Raw genomic sequence first — 10,598 nt, 5'->3', positions numbered from 1 at the left:
TTATGTCCACTTAATCTTCTCATAGATCGCAAACTCAGTATGAGTAATGGTATAAGTCTTTTTTGTGTCATGCTTGTACCCCTCCAAGAATAATTACAATTTTAAATTGCCAAAGCATTGATTTCAGTTAAAAGGATAAGGTAGTCATGAATAAGGTTTTGATTACGAATTTTTAGTCATTAGAATATTAATTAAATTATTAAATTTATCAACTTGATTTTTTGAGAAAATAGATACTTTAATATTATATCAGAAAAAATCCTATATTTTAAAAATCTGATAATGCTCCGTACGTGTTTGTAATGTAAATTTCTATAGACAGTAGTTTGTAATTTGGTTTACATGCTTGACTTAATTCCCCGAAAATTAAAGTATTTTACTTTAATTGGTATGACATTCAACAAACAAGCGAAGACTACTGACAACTTTGGAAGTCAAAATAGAGAAGCAGAAGAGAAAAGTATGAAAGAGACTTCGAAAATGGCACCAACACAAACCTTAACAATCAGCCCTAAACATTGCCATATTTATTTTTTTTTGTAAATGCTCCTAAACATTGCCATTTCAACTCACGGACCACGAGACAATGGTTTCCTCTAGGCTCTAGGAGTAATGCTACCGAGCAGCAATATGATACAATCATAATTATTTAATACTATCCCAAGTCGTGGGTTAAAGTCCAATAAGGAGTATTTCTCTATAAATTTTATAGTCCAATAAAGAGTTAGATTTCTTCCTTAATAAAATCATCCTAGTCCTAGAAGTCAAGACCTAATTGGTCTATTATGTAATCGATGGTCTATTATTTCTCCATTGAAAGTGGAACTCTCAATAACAAAGGTATAAGTTGAATATTGATTTAAAATACAGTTTAATGTATTTTGGAAGTCAAAGTTCACTCGAAATAGCTATTAAAGATTATGGCTTCCTCAAACCAGCTGATCCATCCCTTTCCATGGTTTGTCACTAGTTGATTCGCATCACAATCCTTTTTCAAGGCATCTGTTTTTTTGAACTGGCTCAATTAACTGAACCACTTTAATTAATATTCTAACAAAAGTAAAATTATTTGAGATTACTACAACTAAAACGGATAGAAAAAATTTCAATTGGATTCAGGGACCATGTACTTTTATTTTCATCTCGTTATCAAAGATTTTTTTTTTCTTTTCTTTTTTGGACCGCCAAACAGTTGTAGTTGCATAGAAACAGAAACACCAAACTAAATATACTTTTATGGTATAGAATCACGACCATAGTATAGTTTAAAATAAGAAAGTACACATTCTTAATTGTAACTTCTTTAAAGCACTAGCGCGCGTAAAGTTCAGTAATTGAAGCCTCATTTTTTGAAGCTTGGATAGAATTGCCTTTAGATATCTCATCTGACTTTGTAACCCATGTGCTATGCTCCCATCGGGATGCTGGTTCTGAGTCAATATTACTATGCATAAAAAATGCAGGCTCCAATGGTACTGGAAGAGTGATGGAGTAGCTATTAAGCATAAGAACTACTGAAGCCATAGTTGGCCTGTCAGCCACATTTTCTTGAACACATAGTAACCCAATGTGGATGCATCTCATAATTTCAGTTGCTGAGCTTAGCCTAATTGCTGGATCCACAATATTTGAAGCAGTTCCCTCTCTCCAATTTTTCCATGCCTACAATATACGATTTAGATGCATCAAAAAGCATATTCTATTATAATTATTATAATTCCTATATGTTAATTTACTCGTTCCACATGCATAAGACATGGGAAATGTACCCAAGTATAATTGTACTTACATAGCTTAGAAGATCCTCCACATTCTCTCCATTTCGAAAGCAATTGTTCTTTTGTCCGCCTACCATCTCCAACATTAATACCCCGAAACTAAAGACATCAGACTTACTGAGAATTGTCCATACATTGCATACTCTGGGGCCATATATCCACTGTATGTCAACATCAATAATATCAAATTAATTTGAATGGTAATAGACCTCTCCATAATTAATTATCTTAAAAAAATTTTGCTTCTCATTAACATTCACAATAGGTTAAATCTTAGTTAAAAATTTGATGTTATTTTGTGGTATGAAGTAAACATAAGCTCTACCCTCCTAAAGACACTTACTAGGTTCCCACAATTCTGCTTGTATTCACTTGAGTTTCATCCAATAAAACTAATCTTGCCATGCCAAAATCTGAAATTTTTGGGTTCATTTCTGCATCTAAAAGAATGTTGCTAGCCTTAAGATCACGATGAATAATACGAAGTCGAGAATCTTCATGAAGGTAAAGAATCCCTCTAGCAATGCCTCCTATAATCTTGTAGCGCCTTTCCCAATCCAATTGTAAACGCTTAATTGGATCTGCATATATCAATTGAGTTGTCAACCTAAAAGATATATTATGAATACATTCTAAGATAAAAAAGAAAAATGCAAACATACCGAAAAGAAAGTGATCAAGGCTTGTATTTAGCACAAACTCATATATTAATAGTCTTTCATTTCCTTCCAAGCAGAAGCCAAGGAGCCTAACTAGATTACGGTGTTGAAGTTTAGCCACTAGTAAGACCTCATTTTTAAATTCTGAATCTCCTTGTCCAGAATTCTTTGATAGTCTTTTTACAGCTATAACTTGTCCATCAGATAGCCTACCCTGTTAACATATAATAATGAAGTGCATGTAATTAACCAGCCACATGGGATTTGAAAATCAACATGTTTTGACACACACACACACACACACACACACACATATATATATATATATAGATGCTACCCTTGTCTATAAAATTATATCAAATTACCTTATAAACAGCACCAAATCCACCTTGGCCGAGCTCATTTTCTTTGGAAAAGTTATCTGTCGCAACTCTAACTGTATCAAAGTGGAATTGCAAGGATTCCACGCTTCTAATTTCATCAACAGCTTCACATATATAATTGAAGAAGTCAAGACTCAAATGAATTATAAATTGGGTTCATAATTATTAGTAATATTGAAAAGCCAATTGCTTTTTTGTGCATAATTTTAAATTGTGTTACTCTTAAATAATTTAAAATTATGCACAAAAAAGCAATGGGCTTTTCAATACCAATGATTAAAAAGAAGTTTTTTTTTTTTTTTTTTTTGACACAGTATTGCGTATTAATGTAATAATTTCCAGATAATTTGTTATTGGAAGTCACTTCTCTATAGAACTTTCTAATTCAAACCTTACTTGAGAGGAGCTAAATATTGTCTTATATAAGTATATATTTCCGAAATTATATCACGTTACGTACTAATTAAAAATGCAGGAAAAGTTGTAATCGTATTAGCGGTGGAATGTTACTCTGCGATATTCACAAGGCATAACTTTTTGAATAATAAATAACAAAACAAAACTTTTACTTACTTTCAAGTGTCTCTTGTGGCCTCTTTACTCTAGATCTGAAATATACACAGAAGGAGATGACTAGTACAACAAAAGCAGCAATTGGCACAACTATAATGATGACAGTCCTAGATGTGTTGCTCTGGCTCCCTGCAAAAACCATTTATCCGTTCTCATTAGAAGATTTTGAGGGTTGAGTTTGGGATTAATTAACACTAGTTCTGAATCTTGAGAAATAACCTTATATAGTAGCATAAAAAACTTTAAAGTACTGTTTAGCGCGAGTAATTAAACAAAGACTAATACATAACGCGTTGATCATAAGATAGCCCAATTGTTCCAATATGTGTACGCATATATCTTATGACCCATAATTCATTATGTTATAAGAACAATGGAATGGGTACCTTTCGTTGTACTATTGGTGTTGGTTAATGGTGGAGGAGGAGATACTGGTGGTGCTATTGGAGATGTCGGAGGTGACGCAGCCGCTGTCGAGTTATAGAACTGGTAGACCTCAAATCTGATATTACAGCTGGGACTAACGACTCTCCCACCTTCCTTCCCATCACAACATTGTGGAATATATTTAAAAACCTCAACTAAGCAATTGTTGCAATCTTGCTCAGATAAATCTGGTGTGCACTGCACAAGTGCATATAACGTTTGAAATTTCGGTGCCGTTGCGTTTCCTACTGCAAACTTACGAAGAGAACCACCAGCTACAGCTTGACTTCTTAGGCTTTCCAACAAGCTCCTAAGATCATCGTTGAATTGATTCACGTTATTGGCCGATACGTTGTTCAGGTTCCACATATAGAAACGTGGAATAGTTTCCTCGACGCCCAAAATGGAGCAATTCGAGTATCGTAACATACAGTTGTCATACCATCCAATTGCCTCCTTCTGATTCGGACAGCGCTGCTTAAGAAGAGACGTAGCGTTATTGAGGCAAACACGGCAAACGTCTGGGTTAACATCTCCTCTACAAAGTCCAGTTGCATATACTTGGTCGGAGTTTTGGCCGTAAGAGGAACTGTAGAAACCGTAGTCGATTTTGGTGTCGGAAGAGATGGAGGAGAGGAGGTGATTGAGGTTTGCCTCATAGCTACTGTTAGCGGTGTAATTTCCCTTGTCGTTTATGCAGAAATGATAAAGGAAGCCTGTCGTCTGCCCGGCTGCTTGAGCAGTGAGCATGAAAATGGCAAAGAGAAAGAAAAGTAATCTAGAGGAAACCATTGCACCGTGCGTAAAATGACAAGTTTAATTTAGGCCTTGATAAGGGTGAGGTAGCTGCCCTTTAGTTTTGTGTTGGGGTGCCACTTCTGAAGCCCCTGCTTTGAAGTCAATGATCTTTGGTCCTCCCTGTCATGAAATTTTATCTGTGCATTATTAGCTGGTCGTGGAATCTGGTCAAACATGTAAGACTGAAAAACTATATTTTTTGTATTGGAATTGAAGATAACAAAAACAATAGCGGCCCTCTGCATACTTAAATATCTCTACATTGACTGAGTGGCTTTTCAGGCTTTGAATACTAAGTTTGAGCGAAACAGAAGTGAAATAGGACAAGCCACGACGCCTAACCCTGATTTGCCGCCCCGTCGTCAATGGACGCGTTACTGTCTTCGCGCATTCTTAATTAGTATGTGTCTCCGGTCGATGCGGTGATGGGGCTAAGTATACGAGTCAATATTTTATTTTAATATTAAATGCATGTGCAACCTGGACAACGTGTTAAGAGGATATGGATATTTTAATATTATAACCCAATTATTGTCCGTTTATTCAATTAATAAATTATGTTATTGTTGAACAAGGAATTGAATATATAATTAAATTGGACACTTTGGAGGAAATTTCCTTAAAAAAAAAAACGGTGAGAAACTAATTCAATGAAATCAAAGCCCTCATTTTCTTCCTTTCTTTGCTTAATTATTTTCTCTTCCAAAAGAATGCAAAAGCCTAAAAAGTTCATATTACAAATGACTAATGTTTGAAGAAGACTAAGATCTCTTAACTAATTTCATTATATTGTACGTGTTATTTTGGCTGAGTTATAAATAGACTTGAAATACTTTAGCAATTAGCATGTGGGGTGTTAGGCCTCCGCGCGTGCGACCTACAATATTAACAAACTATACAAAACTTGCTATTACCAAAGTGTTATTTGGTGTAGGTATGCGATTAAGTGAAGGCAAATGCTAAGTCGTGTTCGTGATGTTGATTTTTTTTTTTTTTTTTCCCTATGGGAAACATAAAGTTGATTTTTTTTCAAGCACATTGTGATGATTCTTGATGCAATAATTAATTTCGTTGTTCTTTCTTCTTCTTCTTTTTATTACTTGTCCTTTTTTTTTGCAAAACAAAGCAAAGAGTCGGTTAATTAATTTTTCAGGTATTTGTCAAAGCAAAAAGTTTAATATTTAAGTACGTATTTTTCCGTTTAACCAAAAAAATAAAGAGAAAAAAAAAATTAGAAACAAACAAAAAAGCAAAAAAAAAAATCTGAACTTTTTCTTAAGGTATATACAACTCAAATGGTAGATTGTGGTAGACATTGTAAAAATGAAAATTTTAGGAGAGCATTGCAAATAAAATAATAGTTAGAGGGGATCAAAATAATGCATAATGCTCATGAACAAAATAATAAATTAGCATGTTATTAAAATAAATTGATAAACTTTACATGAACTACTGAATTATATGTTAACCTAATATGTTTTTCAATTCATTATAAAACAAAAAAAAAACAAAAAAAAACAAAACAAAAACAAAAACAAAAAACTATGTAGGAGGCCGGGTCTCTACGTACGGAGTTGGAGTTGGAGTTGTGACATGAGAAACTGAATTTGCTGCTCCATCTGTCTTTGATTGGCTTCCATTTCTTGCTGCCGCTGTGTTTGTTGTCTCTTCAATATGGAGTTCACTTCCTCCTGCGTCTCTCTATGAACGGAGCTTATTTTCTCTTGCTGTGTGTGAACCTCTCTCTCTCTCTGCCTCCTCACACCTCCTCTTATACTCATCCAACTCCCTAGTGAGCTGACTAGAGGATGCGGAAGGCTAGGCCGCCGTGACCATCTTTGGGGCTATATATGACCTCTCCGCCAAGAGCTGCCGGACTTCATCATCATCACTTTCCGAGGATCCATCAGGATTAATAGGGTGCTTTTGGATCTACAATTGCACTGTTAGATAATATTATATTATTATTATTTACTTTCTTTGGTATTCTAGGGTTACTAGGTTTACCTTTCCTTATTCTACTAGGTCTGTATTATTCCTTTCCTTATTCTACTAGGTCTGTATTATTCGCCTATATATAGGCCTCTTCTGTACATTATATTTAGTGATTCAATATACAACCTTATTCTCAACATGGTATCAGAGCACAGGTTCTGAATCACCTCAAAATTTTTTTTTTTCGCGGCTAAATATTTTTCCTCCGGCGCCGCCAGTGTTATCCGGCGAATCCTTCTCTCTGATCCTCACGGTTCTCTATCTTCTCCTCGAGGTTTTCAGCGTATCACTATACCGCTTGAAAGCCCGGAAGACAACCGTCCCAGAGCCGCCGCAAACAGCCATATAGGAGTCCACACGCGCCCTCACGCGCCGCCAAAAGGTTCGGCAATTCCGCCACTGCCGTCCAGCCACCGGCCGCCACGGTGGTCCGATTGCTTCCCTTAGGCCACCGATCGATAGATCTGCTCCCCAGGATTCCAGAACAGGCCTCAGATCCTCCATACGATCCTCCACGCGCCTCCACGCGCCCCCAGAAGGTCCGCGCGTCAGATCCACGCGCCAGTACAAGCAGCCTCCGTTCGCGCGTGTACCACACGCGCCATCGCACCCACGTGCCACGCCATTCTTGCCACGTCAGCCCTAATTGCCACGTCATCTCAGCCACGTCAGACCTACGTGCACGTCACCAGTGCCACGTCAGCCTGCGTGCCACGTCAGCTTGTGTGCCACGTCAGCAGTATCAAGTCAGACCTTGCCACGTCATTGGTGCCCGTCAGCGTTGACTTTGACCGTTGACCGTTGACTTTTTGTTGACTTCCAGAGTTGACCAGGTGCTTTCTTACCTATTTTTTCGTCCTAATTTCATATTTGTAGTCTGTTTTTGCATTTGAGCCTTCCAGATGGCACAAAACGAGATTTTTCATCATGTTCAGACTGTATTGGATGGAACAAACTATATGTTGTGGTCTCAATCTATGCGCAGCTTTCTTAAAGGCCGCAAGCTTTGGTTTTATGTCACTGGGGAGATCCAAAAGCCAGTTAAAAAGGATTCTGAGGCAGATGAGGCTTTTACCACTCGTCTTATTGATTGGGATAGCAAACATCATCAGATTCTTACATGGTTCCGTAATACCACTATCCCATCTATTTCTGCGCTCTTTGGCAGCTTTGATGAAGCAAAGGGTGCTTGGGATATGCTTGCTTCTCGTTATTCTTCTGTAGATGGTGCTCACGAGTATCAGCTTTTGTTTGAACTTTTCCATCTCAGACAGGAATCTGGTCAGAGTATTAATGATTTTCTTGCCCGCATGCAATTCTTGTGGAACCAAATTGATGTTTCTGATCCTATTTGGAAGGATCCCACTGATGCTCAGATGTATATTACCCGTAGAGATCAACATCACCTTCACCAATTTTTGATGGCTTTGCGTGATGATTTTGAGCCTGTTCGTGTGCAACTATTACATCGTTCTCCTCTTCCCACTTTGGACACTGCCATCTTCGAACTTGTCCGTGCCGAGACTAGATCGCAGACTATGCGCTCTCAGCCTAGTCATACAGTGTTGGCTGCACCATCCTCTGGCTCCTCGTCATTCCAGCGAGAGTATTATGACAGGTCAGGTACTTCTCGACTCCCTCCTAAGTCTCGCGATAATAATTACTGTCGCTATTGTCGACGTCGAGGGCACACTATTGACAAGTGTTGGCGTAAGGGAAGATCTAATGCACCCACAGCAGCAGTTGCTCATACTGAGAGTGGTTCATCTCCAGCTGCTTCATCTCCAGCTGCTCCCTCTTCAGTTGCCCCCTCTGGCCACGCATCAGGATCCAGTGTCACCTTATCTGCAGCTGACTTCGATACAATAGTCAACCAGGTCGTCCTATCTCGTTCTGGTAATGCATCTTCCTCTGTCCTCTCAGTTTTGCCAGGTACCTCTTCCTCTTGGCTCTTTGACTCTGCTTGTTGCAATCACATGACACCTCACCCTACTTCCTCTACCACATCTGTACCTTCCCCTCATTCTTCATTCATTCGCACAGCTGATGGCTCCATTATGACTGTTAAAAATATAGGCACTATCAATACACCTTCCCTTTCTGTTCCTGAAGTTTTTCATGTGCCTGGATTATCCTTCAATCTTCTTTCTGTTGGCCAACTGTGTGAGCTTGGATATAGACTTGTTTTTGACTTTTCTGGTGTGCATGTACAGGATCCTCGTACGAATCAGACCATTGGGACCGGGCGTAGAATTGAGCGTATGTTTGAACTATCATCCTTACATCTCCCCGCCACAGGCATCTCTGCTGCAGCCTCTTCATCATCACCATCTCTTGCACTTTGGCATTCGCGTCTTGGTCATGCATATGCCTCTCGCGTTCAATTTTTAGCTTCCAAGGGTTTGTTAGATTCAGTTTCCAATAATTCTTTTGATTGTAGTTCATGTCAACTTGGTAAACAACCGGCTTTGCCATTTAATAATAGTGACTCTCATGCTACTGCTTCTTTTGATTTAATTCATTCTGATGTTTGGGGACCTTCTCCTGTTGCTAGTATGAGTGGCTCACGTTATTTTGTTATTTTTGTTGATGATTTCTCTCGTTACACTTGGGTGTTTTTAATGAAATCTTTTTTCTGAATTATTGGATATTTATCGTACTTTTGCCAAAATGGTTGAAACCCAATTTTCAAAACCCATTAAGGCTTTTCGTTCTGATAATGCTTTAGAATATACTCAACATGATTTTCAAGCTATTCTAAAACATTATGGCACTGTTTCTCACTTGTCATGTCCAGGCACCTCACAACAAAATGGTCGAGCTGAACGTAAACTTAGGCACATTTTAGACACTGTCCGTACTCTTCTCATTTCCACATCTGTTCCTACCCCGTTTTGGGGTGAAGCCACTCTCACGGCTGTCTACACAATCAATAGGTTGCCTACCCCTATCCTTGATAATTGTACTCCTCATGAGCGGTTGTTTGGCTCTATCCCTTCATATCATCATCTCCGTGTCTTTGGTTCTGCCTGTTTTGTTTTACTCCAGCCTCATGAGCGCACCAAACTTGAGCCTCGTTCTCGGTTGTGTTGTTTTCTTGGATATGGAGTGGAACACAAGGGCTACCGGTGTTATGGTCCTGTGTCTCGTCGTCTTCGCATCTCCCGTCATGTAGTTTTTTGGGAGCATCCACTATTCCACAAGTCGGCAAATTCAGCATGCCATCATCCCCTCCCTTTACTACCCTTTTTGAGTTTCCTCTTTCTCCTACTCCCACCACCAATGTCTTGCCTGAGTCTCTCTCGCTAGAACTGCAGCCATCTGATGCCCTCGACGCTGCTTCGCCTGCGTCCCCAAGTTCTTCGCCTGCCTTCCCAGGTTCTGTTCCATCCGAGGATCCAGTCTGCACTCCATCACCTGACATTCATCAATCCACCCGAGTAAGATCTCTTCCTTCCCATTTACAGGATTTTCATTGCTTTCATGCCTTAGCTACCTTGCACGAGCCTCACTCTTTTCGTGAGGCCTCCACTAACCCTCTTTGGCAGGCTGCGATGAAAGAGGAACTTGATGCTTTACACAAGAACAATACATGGGATCTGGTTGACTTACCTCTTGGAAAATCTGCGGTCGGGTGTAAGTGGGTTTACAAAATCAAGACTTGTTTCGATGGTACTATTGACAGGTACAAGGCTCGACTTGTGGCCAGAGGTTTTACTCAGGAATATGGTGTGGATTATGAGGAGACTTTTGCTCCAGTTGCTCGCCTTTCTTCTGTGCGTGCTCTTTTGGCTGTTGCAGCCTCTCGGCATTGGTCACTTTGTCAAATGGATGTCAAAAATGCCTTCCTTAATGGTGATTTAAGTGAAGAAGTTTATATGCAGCCACCTCCTGGATTATCTCATCCTACAAACAAGGTTTGTCGTCTTCGTCGAGCACTCTATGGGCTTAAGCAAGCACCTCGAGCATGGTTTGCTAAGTTTAGC

At 39.0% G+C, this 10,598-nt stretch overlaps 2 pseudogenes; one reads left to right on the top strand and one right to left on the bottom strand.

Annotated features, from left to right (window-relative positions):
• Positions 1 to 1,311: 1,311 nt before the first annotated feature.
• On the bottom strand, positions 1,312 to 4,611 carry LOC132171936 (cysteine-rich receptor-like protein kinase 44; annotated as a pseudogene).
• A 5,571-nt stretch (positions 4,612 to 10,182) lies between these two features.
• Positions 10,183 to 10,598, top strand: part of LOC132170031 (uncharacterized) — an 18,333-nt pseudogene continuing 17,917 nt past the window's right edge.

This window comes from Corylus avellana, chromosome ca2, assembly GCF_901000735.1.
Source record: "Corylus avellana chromosome ca2, CavTom2PMs-1.0".
Taxonomy (NCBI): Eukaryota; Viridiplantae; Streptophyta; class Magnoliopsida; order Fagales; family Betulaceae; genus Corylus; species Corylus avellana.
The sequence above is the reverse complement of the archived record's forward strand: the minus strand, read 5'-3'. Positions and strand labels throughout refer to the sequence as shown.